This window comes from Myodes glareolus, chromosome X (assembly GCF_982192425.1).
Source record: "Myodes glareolus chromosome X, mMyoGla1.1, whole genome shotgun sequence".
NCBI lineage: Eukaryota > Metazoa > Chordata > Mammalia > Rodentia > Cricetidae > Myodes > Myodes glareolus.
In genome coordinates, this window is record NC_142053.1 from 57,054,044 (window position 1) to 57,067,096 (window position 13,053).

A 13,053-nucleotide genomic window follows, 5' to 3' on the forward strand; every position below is an offset into this window, starting at 1 on the left:
TGGAGCTAGCTCTCCCACTCTCCTGTCTTCAAGACTGGCTCACCCATACTTCTGCCAAGGGGGACAACTGTACTGTGTTGCCCAGGCAAGGTGCAGGGCCATTTCTCCCTAGCGCTATAGGCAGTAAGGGGTGGGGTCAACTCTCTGCAGCCTTATCCTCACTGCCTTAGGCAGTAACAGGAGTCATGGATATCAACACAGACCACAGCGTTGGCAGGCCATGGAACCCTTGAAGGTAGCCTAGGACTAGATGATATCATTTTCCTGTACGCTCCCAATAGAAGGGCAGCTCTTAGACACCAATGTTTCCCTAGATAGTGGCCCAGGATTCTGATGTCCACTTTGCCCTTGGTGGTAACCTGAGCCATGGGTATCAACATGGATTCTTGCTGTGGTTGGACCATGGACCCAGCCATGGTCCCTGGTGGCAGCTCCTGTTACTCAGTTCTGTATGAGTCCAGCAGCAGCACAGCCTTCGGACACCAACATGACCACAGGTGGCAGTTCAGATCTGGGACATCCGTGTGCCCTTTGCTTGCAATACAGGTGACAGATATCAGCACAGACTCAGGCTGTAGTAGCAATATGGACCCAGACATGATCTTTGGCAACAGCCCAGGGTCAGGATGTCATTGTGGTCTTAATTGGCATTGCAGGTCACCCAGATTAGCATGGCTTCAGTAGCAGCCTAGACCCCGGTCATCCGATTGGGCCTTCAATGGTAACAGGAGTCATGGATATTAACACAGACCCTGGCTGTAGTAGAATCATGAACCTAGACATGGTCCTCAGACACAGTCCTCAGACACATTTTGGGTCTAGATGACACCACAGCCCAGGGTGGCAACATAATTTACCCATTATCCATCATTTATCCACTTCTTCTATCTAATCATTGTCAAATAACCCCTCATCTACTACACATTATGTGAAATTTCAGCTAGATAAGAGTTCTTGTACTGAACTAAACAGAGAATTCTCAACAGAAGAAGTCTAAATGGCCAAAAAACACATAAAGTCATGCTCAACCTACTTAGCAATCAGAGAAATGCAAATCAAAACAACTCTGAGATACCATCTTACACCTGTCAGAATGGCTAAAATCAAAAAAAACCACTGAGAGCCTATGCTGAAGAGGATGTGGAGTAAGGGGAACACTCATCCATTCCTGGTGGAAATGCAAACTTGTGCAACCACTTTGGAAATCAGTGTGATGGTTTCTCAGGAAATTGAGAATCAACCTACCTCAGGATCTAGCAATATCATTCTTGGGAATATACCCAAGAGTTGCCCAATCATACTACAAAAGAATTTGTTAAACTATGTCCATAGCAGCATTATTGTAATCGCCAGAACCTGGAAACAACCTAGACACCCCCCAGTGGAAGAATGAATAAAGAATGTGTGGAATATATGCATATTAAAGTACTACTCAGTGGTAAAAGACAATTACATCTTGAATTTTGCATGTAAATGGATGGAAATAGAAAATACTATCCAGAGTGAGATAACCCAGACCCAAAAAGGTGAATATGGTATGTACTCACTCATTAGGGGACTCTAGGAATAAACAAAGAACATTAAGCCTATAGTTCACAAGCTTAGAGAAGCCAAATAACAAGGTGAACCCAAAGAAAAACATATATAGATCCTCCTGGAAATTGAAGGAAAACAAGATCACCAAGCAAAAGTTGGGAACATGTGGGAGGGGGTGGGGGTAAGAATGGGGTTGGGGGAAGGGGAGAGGGGGAGAGAGAAGGGAGAAGGGAAAGATTGGGGAGAGCTTCGGGGAGTGGAAGGGTGGAGATGGAGGAAGGGCAGATATAGGAGCAGGGAAGAAGATATCTTCATTAAGAGAGCCGTTTTAGGGTTGGCAAGAGACTTGGCTCTGGAGTGGTACCCAGGTCTCCAAGGAGATGTCCCCAGTTAGGTTGTTGGGCAGCAGAGGAGAGGATGTCCGAACTGGACTTGTCCCATAGCCACACTGATGAATATCTTGCATATCACCATAGAACCTTCATCAGGCGATGGATGGAGATAGAGACAGAGACACACATTGGAGCACTGGACTGAGCTTCCAAGGCCTAGATGAAAAGCAGGAGGAAGAACATGAGCAAGGAAATCAGGACCGCGAGGTATACATCCACCCACTAAGACGGTGGGACTGATCTAATGGGAGCTCGCCAAGTCCAGCTGGACTGGGACTGAACAAGCATGTGATCAAACTGGATTCTCTGAATATGGCTGAGAATGAGGACTGACTGAGAGGCCAATGATAATGACACTGGGTTTTGATTCTACTGCATGTACTGGCTTTTGGGGAGCCTAGTCTGTTTGGATGCACACATTCTTATACCTGGATGGACAGGGGAAGGCCTTGGACTTCCCACAGTGCAGGGCACCCTGACTTCTCTTAGGACTGGAGAGGGAGGGGGAGGGCAAATGGGGGCAATGGGAGGGAAATTGGGGAATGGAAGGAGGTGAAAATTTTTAATTAAAAGAAAAGAATTTGTATGCAAATGGATGGAAATAGAAAACGCTTTACTGAGTGAGGTAACCCAAACCCAAAAAGAGAAATATGGTATGTACTCTCTCATAAGTGGATTCTAGCCATAATTAAAGAACAGTGAGTCTATAATTCATGATGCTAGAGAAGCTAAATAAGGTGAACCCAAAGAAAATCATATAGTTATCATCCTGGATACAGGAAGAAGATAAGATAGCCAGGCAAAAGTTGGGTGCACAGGGGTGGGGAGATGGATATAAGGGGAGATGGGTAGAGAGAAGGGAGAAGGGGAGGATTCAGGAGAGCTTGGTGGAATGGGATGGGTGGGATGGAGGAAGGATGGGTATGGGAGCAGGGAAGTAAATATCTTAATTTAAGGGAGCCATTTTAGGGTTTGCAAGAGACTTGACTCTAGAGGGGTTCTCAGGTCCAAGGAGAGGTCCCAAGATTGTTCCTTGGGCAGCAGAGGAGAGGGTGCCTGAACTGGCCTTGTCCCATAGCCACACTGATGAATATCTTGCATATCACCATAGAGCCTTCATCTGGCGATGGATGGAGATAGAGACAGAGACCCACATTGGAGCACTGGACTGAGCTCCCAAGGTCCAAATGAGGAGCAGAGGGAGGGAGAACATGAACAAGGAAGTCAGGATCACGAGTGGTGTGTCCACCCACTGAGATGGTGTGACTGATCTAATGGGAGCTCACCAAGGCCAGCTGGACTGGGAGTGATGGAGCATGTGATCAAACTGGACACTCTGAATGTGGCTGTCAATGAGCGCTGACTGAGAAGCCAATGACAATGGCACTGGGTTTTGATTCTACTGTATGGACAGACTTTGTGGGAGCTTGGTTTGTTTAGATGCTTACATTTATAGACCTGGATGGAGGGACGAGGACCCTGGACTTCCCATGGGGCAAGGAACCCTGACTGCTCTTGGACTAGAGAGGGAGGGGGAGGTGGGGAGGGGGAGAGAAAAGGGAGGCAAGGAGGAGGTGGAAATTTTTAATAAGTAAAAAAATAAATAACTGTAGGTACACGGGTCTTTCCCCTGCTTCGTGGCCATTCACAGGGCCGTTTGACCTCTGGCTCCCTGGAGATTCTGCACTAGCACTGGCTTGAGTGTATAGCTTAGGAAGAATTTGGCTCTCTTTTGTTGTGGTGATTCCACCTGTAATCAAGGTTCTAGCAGTGGGCCCTGCACGCCTGCCTCCCCCAGCTGATTCTGCCTGAGGTGCCTGCCGGGCACCTGTAATCTCCTTCCACTGCTCCTGATGGGAGGAGGCCGTGCCCTTTTGAACCCTCTTGCCCACTGGTATAAATACCCGACTTGAGTTTAATAAAGTGGTCCTTTACTCTTTAGTAAGTGAGCAGGTCTCTTTTGTGTGTGTCTGTTTTAACCCTCAGGACAACCATCCATTCTTGTGGACTCGAGTTCAGGAAAGCGCACGCCTGAATCGGGCCTGGGTAACCACAGAAAAGTGCAGAGGCTTACAAATAACAAAATAGTTCAGAAACTTAGAAAAAAAATCTTTTAAAGTTGTAACTTATTGGCATGGAATTATATAGCTTCTTATTATGAAACCAGGGTTACAAAACATTCAATTGAATAAATGATTACCTTGCTTGTCACTTTTCTCCATGGACATATTGTCCTGGAGTAACTACTGTTGTCTTCTACGCTATTCCAATTTTCAGTACACCTAGTATAATGCAAACATTTTGCTATATTAAATGTGTTTCTTGTTTTTTTAAATAATATGCAATTATCATCTAGTATGTTCCCTAAATACCATCCAACTATTTGATCTGATATTCAATGAAAGACACTAAAATCTATTCCAAAACAAAAGGGGAATTTCCTTTGTTAGACTCCCTGATAGTATGTAGCTATTAACCATCACATTTCCATGAAATAATTGTAGCAAAGTTATATTTATGCATCATGGGCAAGATTTATAATCTGTCCCTACATTCTCAGACCAGATACATCTATCTATACCATGTAGAAAACTGGGTCATTCTATGAAAACCATAAAACGAAGAGTGAACATTGATACCTCCATTTTAAGGAAAAATTGTCTTTCATTTCTTAATTTAGTGCTCGTAAGAGAGTACAAAAATCTGAAAGCCTTAACAAGAATTTGGTCCTGTGGAAACTGAAGTTATCTTCATCTATATGATATTTTTTCTTAATACTTACCATGACTTTGCTTTATTTTACCAGCTAAACTCATGGTTTTCTGATGTTTTTTTTTCACTAGGATGCAAACATATCATGTTCAGATAGCATAAAAAGATGATTATAAATTAAAGTATCAGTTGAATAAGAGGACAACATTTTATGATGCAGCAATTTTTGATCCTTGAAACAGACTTACAAAATTACCTGAGTGTTCAGTGATCATTCTATTATCCAGTAAGACTCTCTAACTCTCTTATAAAAATGAAAAAATATGCATGTATACATTTTCTAAAATTTATATTATGACTTGAACTGTCAGTCAAATGGAGATTAAATAATTTCTGAATGAAATAACTCCTATAATTCTTCTTTATTAGTAAAAAAGAATTGATATTTTTAAAAGTTTTACTGGCCTATATCAATTATACATAATAATAGGTTTTATTTTGTCATCTTTAGGTATGTATATATTTTAATGATTCAGTCCATATTACTCTCTTTTCCACTCCTGTCACTCTCATTGATCTTCTCCCTGTTACCAGCAAGTCCTTTCTCTATGAACTCCAACTTTTTGTGTTTGTACACACAGAAATAGACAATTAAATGAACCAGGAATTTTAAAAAGAAAAAAGAGAATTATACATGGAGAGGATGGAGGAAATAAAAGGAAGTGGAAAATGGTGTAATTACATTGTAATATGCTCAAATTTAAAATTGCTATAAAAATAAATAAATAAAAATAAAACAGACAAGGTCAAGTGATCTTGTCTAAATTGTCAGTATTGCAGTGTTTACATGGTATGCTATTCAGAGGGTCTACTTGAAAACTCCCTTGTAAATTTGGGAAAGAAATAGATGCATTAGCCTCACTATGCCCTTATCAGTTTCTGTACATTATCCCAATATAAACCACATGATGAGAAGATATCTCTACATAATTGTAACATGCACTACAATTTGAAAACCGCTGCTATGGGGATTGTGATTATCTTAGAAAGTACAGCTGATATGTTGCTTAAAGCATTGAGAATGGATTTTATTTCCTCATCTCACTATGCTTTACTTTGTTAGCAATGGAGGTTTATTTTTCTACTATAAAAAGTTTATCACCATAGATCCCTCATCTGGCGTTGGATGACGATACAGATGGAGGCCCGCGTTGGAGCACCGAACTGAGCCCCCCAAGATCCAAACGAGGAGCAAAAGGAGGAAGAAAATGACGAAGGACTGCGAGGGATACTATCACCCACTGATACAAGGGGTCGGATCTAATGAGAGTTTACGAAGGCCAGATGGACCGTGACTGAACGAGCATGTGATCCAACCAGATTCTCTGAATGTGGCCGGATTTTCTGAATGTGGCTGGCCTGCAGTCTTTCCGAGAAGCCATTGACAATGACACTGGGACTGGTTTCCTCTGCATATACTGGATTTTTGGGATCCAGTCTGTTTGGATGCTCACCTTCCTGGACCTGGAGGGAGGGGGGAGGAACTTGGACTTCCCACAGGGCAGGAGACCCTGACTTCCCTAGAGGACAAAGAGGGAGGAGGAGAGGGAGGGGGGGAGTGGGAGGGCGTTGGGAGGAGGGGCGTAAATGGAAACTTTTTATAATTTAATAAAATTACAAAAAAATAAAATAAAAAAAAAAAGTTTGTATCTTTTTCAAGTTTGGGTCAGTTTCAGCCTCCTTATTAGTAGACAGACAATACTATTTATCACCCTGTAGTGAGGCTCAAAGAGCTTGCTCAGTGGGCAGTGCTCCACCTTTGCATGAGAATACTGACACCTGGTTTCTTTGTTATGGTTTAAGAATAGTTCCATCTGACCTTGGTACAGAGGATTGTGTGCTGACTGCAGGACTACTTATTGATTTTTTTTTAATGTGTGGCTAGCTTTCCAAAAGAAGATCACTGTCATCATGTTGTAAGTCGTTTTATTTTAGCAGAAAACATTGGAGAGGGAATTGTTTTGAAAGATTTTATTCTCTTAGCTCTTTTATCTCCATCAGCTATTAAGATAATCAGTGTAATTCTATGGCCATTGTCAGGAAATTTTCATTCCACTAGAAGCTTGTCCAGGTGTGAGAGTTAGCTTCTCTGTTAGAGAGTTACTGATGGGTCAGCCAATGCCTTAGGTGAAACATGTTTATTGTTCCTAGGTAAGTTTTCCCAGTTCTGTACACTGCTGTTCAATTTTTGAAAGTCTTTGAAATGCAAAATGGATACATGCTATAGCACAGGGATAGTCAATGAGGCAAGGTCCCTAACAGAAATTTAGTTCATCTGTTGTGCTAGAGTTCAGTGAAACAAAATCTGCATGAGACAATTCTAGCACCTAAAGGTATATTGAGAAATTAGTTTTCCATCTATGTTGGTATCCCTGAAAAACTTTAACTGAACATCATACATAAACATTTAATATTTTTTTCTTTCTACTTACTTCTCACTCTCTCTTACATTCAGTCCATTGTTTTTGCTTTCTGTCTTTCTTTAAGGCCATAAGAATGTTCTATCAACATTATTTATAACCTTAGCTAGTTCCATTGCTTTTTTTTGAAAGTAATTTTATTAAATTATAAAAGTTTCCATTTCCGCCCCTCCTCCCACCACCCTCCCACTCCCCCCACTCCCTCTTCTCCTCCCTCTCCATCCCTAAGAGCAGTCAGGGTTTCCTGCCCTGTGGGAAGTTCAAGTTCCTCCCCCATCCCTCCAGGTCCAGGAAGGTGAGTGTCCAGACAGACTGGATCCGCAAAATCCAGTATATGCAGAGGAAACAAGTCCCAGTGTCATTGTCAATGGCTTTTCAGAAAGACTCCAGGCCAGCCACATTCAGAGAATCTGGTTGGATCATGTCCTCATTCAGTCCCAGTCCAACTAGCCTTGGTAAACTCTCATTAGATCAGTCCCCTTGTATCAGTGGGTGACGGCATCCCTCGCAGTCTTTATTTCCTTTTTCATTTTCTTCATCCTTCTGCTCCTCATTTGGACCTTTGGGGGCTCAGTCCAGTGCTCCAATGTGGGTCTCCGTCTGTATCATCATCCATCGTCGGTTGGAGGTTCCCTCTGGTCTTGCCTTCTTTGCTCACGTTCTCTTTCCTTCTGCTTCTCATTTGGACCTAGGGAGTTAAGTCCAGTGTTCCAATGTGGGTCTCTGTCTCTATCTCCATCCATCGCCAGATGAAGGTTCTATGGTGATAAGCAAAATATTCATCAGTATGGTTATGGGCCACGGCCGTTTCAGGCACCCTCTCTTCTGTCCAGAGAACAATCTGGGGATCTCTCCTTGGACCTGGGATCCCATTTATAATCAAGTCTCCTCTAAACCCTAAAATGACTCCCTTAGTTGAAATATATTCTTCCCTGATCCCATATCCATCCTTCCTCCCTCCCCCCATCCCATTCAACCGAGCTTTACCCATTCCTCCCCTACTCCCTTCTCTCTAACCTTCTCCCCTTCCAACAACCCTCCCACCCCCCCCCGACATGCACCCGAGGTTACCTGGGACTCTTGTCTATTTCCAATCTCCAGGAGGATAAGTACATGATTTTCTTCAAGGTTCACCTTCTTATTTAGCTTCTCTAGGATCTCGAATAATAGGCTCAAAGACTTTAATTATAGCTAGAATCCACTTATGAGTGAATACATACCATATTCCTCTTTTTGGGTCTGGCTTACCTCACTCAGTAAAGCGTTTTCTATTTCCATCCATTTGCATGCAAATTTCAAGATGTCATTGTTTTTTACCGCTGAGTAAAACTCTAATGTGTATATGTTCCACACCTTTTTTAACCATTCTTCTATTGAGGGGCACCTAGGTTGTTTCCAGGTTCTGGCTATGACAAATAGTGCTGCTATGAACATAGTTGAACAAATTCTTTTGTAGTATGTTAGGGCATTTCTTGGGTATATTCCCAAGAGTGGAATTGCTGGGTCGTGAGGGAGGTTGACTCCCAGTTTCCTGAGAAACCGCCACACTGATTTCCACAGTGGTTGCACAAGTTTGCATTTCCACCAACAATGGATGAGTGTTCCCCTCATTCCACATCTTCTCCAGCATAGGCTATCATTGGTGTTTTTGAGTTTGGCTCTTCTGACAGGTGTAAGATGATATCTCAAAGTTGTTTTGATTTGCATTTCCCTGATCGCTAAGGAGGTTGAGCATGACCTTAAGTGCCTTTTGGCCATTCGAAGTTCATCTGTTGTGAATTCTCTGTTCAGTTCAGTACCCCATTTTTTAATTGGGTTAATTAGAGTTTTAGTGTCTAGTTTCTTGAGTTCTTTGTATATTTTGGAGATCAGACCTTTGTCTGATGAGGGGTTTGTGAAAATCTTCTCCCAGTCGGAAGGTAGCCTTTTTGTCTTACTGACAGTGTCCTTTGCTTTACAGAATTTTCTCAGTCTCAGGAGGTCCCATTTATTCATTGCTTCTCTTATTGTCTGTGCTACTGGGGTTCTACTTAGGAAGTAGTCTCCTGTGCCAATATCTTGTAGACTACTTCCCACTTTCTCTTCTATCAGGTTCAAAGTGGTCGGATTAATGTTGGTGTCTTTAATCCATTTGGACCTGAGTTTTGTGCATGGTGAAAGATATGGATCTATTTTCATTCTTCTACAGGTTGACATCCAGTTATACCAGCCCCATTTGTTAAAGATGCTTTCCTTCTTCCATTGTATACCTTTAGCTCCCTTGTCAAATATCAGGTGTTCATATGTTTGTGGGTTCATACCCGGGTCATCTATTCGATTCCATAAGTCGACTTCTCTGTTCTTATGCCAATACCAAGCTGTTTTCAATACTGTTGCTCTGTAATAGAGTTTGAAGTCAGGGATGGTAATGCCTCCAGAAGTTTCTTTATTGTATAAGATTGTTTTGGCTATCCTGGGTTTTTTGTTTTTCCATATAAACTTGATTATTGTTCTCTCAAGGTCTGTGAAGAAGTTTGATGGGTTTTTGATGGGAATTGCATTGAATCTATAGGTTGTTTTTGGTAGAATCGCCATTTTTACTATGTTGATTCTCCCAGTCTAAGAACAGGGGAGGTCTTTCCATTTTCTGGTATCCTCCTCAATTTCTTTCTTCAAGGACTTAAAGTTCTTGTCAAATAGGTCTTTCACTTCCTTGGTTAGAGTTACCCCAAGATATTTTATGCTATTTGTGGCTATCATGAAAGGTGAAGTTTCTCTGATTTCCCTCTCTGCTTCTTTATCCTTTGTGTATAGGAGGGCAACCCATGTTTTGGAGTTGTTCTTGTATCCTGCCACGTTACTAAAGGTGTTTATCAACTGTAGGAGTTCTTTGGTAGAGTTTTTGGGGTCGCTTATGTACACGATCATATCATCTGCAAATAACGAAAGTTTAACTTCATCCTTTCCAATTCGAATCCCCTTGATCTCCTTATGCTGTCTTATTGCTATTGCTACAACTTCAAGCACTATATTGAAGAGGTATGGAGAGAGTGGACAGACTTCTCGTGCTCCTGATTTTAATGGAATGGCTTTGAGTTTCTCTCCGTTCAATTTGATGTTAGCTGTCGGCTTGCTATATATTGCTTTTATATTTAGGTATGATCCTCGTATACCCAATCTCTCCAACACCTTTATCATAAAGGGGTGTTGAATTTTGTCAAATGCTTTTTCAGCATCCAATGAAATGATCATATGGTTTTTTTCTTTCAGTTTATTTATTTGATGGATTACATTGATAGATTTGCATATGTTGAACCAGCCCTGCATCTCTGGGATGAAGCCAACTTGATCATAATGGATAATTTTTCTAATGTATTCTTGGATTCGGTTTGCCAGTATTTTATTGAGTATTTTAGCGTCAATGTTCATGAGTGAGATTGGTCTGTAATTCTCTTTCTTGGTTGTGTCTTTGTGTGGTTTTGGTATCAGGGTAACTGTAGCTTCATAAAAAGAGTTTGGCAATGATTCTTCTGTTTCTATATTGTGAAATATATTAAGGAGTATAGGTATTAGCTCTTCCTGGAAGTTCTGGCAGAATTCTGCATTGAAACCATCTGGTCCTGGCTTTTTTTGGTAGGGAGATTTTTGATAACAGCTTCTAATTCTTCACGACTGACAGGTCTATTTAGATGGTTCACCTGGTCTTGGTTCAACTTTGGTATATGGTTCTTATCTAAAAAAATGTCCATTTCTTTAACATTTTCCAACTTTGTGGCATATAAACTTTTGTAGTAAGATCTAATGACTCTCTGAATTCCTTCTGTGTCTGTGGTTATGTCCCCCTTTTCATTTCTGATCTTATTAATTTGCATGTTCTCTCTCTGCCATTTGTTTAGTTTGGAGAGGGGTTTGTCGATCTTGTTGATTTTCTCCAAGAACCAGCTTTTTGATTCATTGATTCTTTGGATTGTTTTCTATGTTTCTATTTTGTTGATTTCAGCCCTCAGTTTGATTATTTCCAGTCTTCTAGACCTTCTGGGTGAATCAGCTTCTTTTTTTTCTAGAGCTTTCAAGTGTGCTGTTAAGTCTCCAATGTGTGCTTTCTCCATTTTCTTTAATTGGGCACTTAGTGCTATGAACTTTCCTCTTAGCATTGCTTTCATAGTGTCCCATAGGTATTAGTATGTTGTGTCTTTGTTTTCATTAAATTCAAGGAAGACTTTAATTTTTTTCTTTATTTCTTCCTTGACCCAGGGGTGATTCAGTAGTTGACTGTTCAACTTCCATGAATTTGTTGGTTTCCTGGGGGTAGCACTGTTGTTGAATTCTAACTTTAATCCATGGTGGTCTGACAAGACACAGGTGCTTACTAATATTTTTTTGTATCTGTGGAAGTTTGCTTTGTTACCGAGTATGTGGTCAATTTTCGAGAAGGTTCCATGAGCTGCAGAGAAGGTATATTCTTTCCTATTTGGGTGGAATGTTCTATAGATGTCTGATAAGTCCATTTGATTCAATACCTCCAATAATTCTCTTATTTCTCTGTTAGATTTCTTTCTGATTGACCTGTCCATTGGTGAGAGAGGAGTGTTGAAGTCTCCTACTGTTAGTGTGTGTGGTTTGATGACTGCCTTGAGTTCTAGAAGTGTTTCTTTTACATAAGTAGGAGGCTTTATATTAGGGGCATAGATATTCAGGATTGAGACTTCCTCCTGTTGAATTGTTCCTGTTATGAGTGTAAAATGTCCGTCTCCATCTCTTCTGATTGATTTTAGTTTGAAGTCGATTTTTTTGGAAATTAGAATGGCCACACCTGCTTGTTTCTTAGGTCCGTTTGCTTGAAAAACCTTTTCCCAACCCTTTACTCTGAGTAGATGTCTGCCTTTGTGGTAGAGGTGTGTTTCTTGTAAACAGCAGAATGTTGGATCCTGTTTTCGTATCCAATCTCTTAGTCTGTGCTTTTTTATAGGTGAGTTGAGTCCATTAATATTAAGTGATATTAATGACCAGTGGTTGTTGACTCCAGTTATTATTATTTTTTGTTTGTCTGTTTAATAGAGTTTGTATGTGTCCCTTCGTTGAGTTACGCTCGTGAAGGGTCGCTAGATGTCTGAGTTATTGTAGACAGTGTTGGCAATGTTGGATTCCTTGGGTTTCGATTTTCCTTCTATTACTTTCTGTAAGGCTGGGTTTGTGGCTATGAATTGTTTATATTTGTTCTTATCCTGGAATATTTTGTTTTCTCCATTGATAGTGAATGATAGCTTGGCTGGGTATAGTAGTCTGGGTTTGCATCCATGGTCCTTTAGTTTCTGCAGTACCTCTATCCAGGACCTTCTGGCTTTCATGGTTTCCATAGAGAAGTTCAGTGTAAGTCTGATAGGTTTACCTTTATAAGTTACTTGACCTTTTTTCCTTTGCAGCTCTTAATATTCTTTCTTTAATCTGTATGTTTTGTGTTTTGATTATTATATGGCGAGGGGATTTGTTTTTGATCCAGTCTATTCGGTGTTCTGTATGCTTCTTGAACCTTCATAGGAATATTATTCTTTAGGTTGGGAAAATTTTCTTCTATAATTTTGTTGAATATATTTTCTGGGCCTTTGATCTGCAGTTCTTCTCCTTCTTCAATCCCTATTATTCTTAGATTTGGTTTTTTTTTTATTGTGTCCCATATTTCTTGAATGTTTTGTGATGAGAATATGCTGGATTTGCTGTTTTCTTTGATCAGATCATTTATTTTCTCTATGGTATCTTCAGACTCTGAGATTCATTATTCCATCTCTTGTATCCTATTGGTTATGCTTTATTCTGTAGTCTCTGTTTGTTTACCTAGATTTTCCATATCCAGCCGGCCCTCGTTTTGTGTTTTCTTCATTGCTTCCATTTCAGTTTTCAATTCTTAAATTGTTTCCATTACCTGTTTGATTGATTTTTCTTGGTTTCCCAGTGTA

The 13,053-nt window shown here is 40.7% G+C and overlaps 1 pseudogene; it reads left to right on the forward strand.

Moving 5' to 3' along the window:
- Positions 1–378: 378 nt before the first annotated feature.
- Positions 379–13,053, forward strand: part of LOC125389262 (fructose-bisphosphate aldolase A pseudogene) — a 143,926-nt pseudogene continuing 131,251 nt past the window's right edge.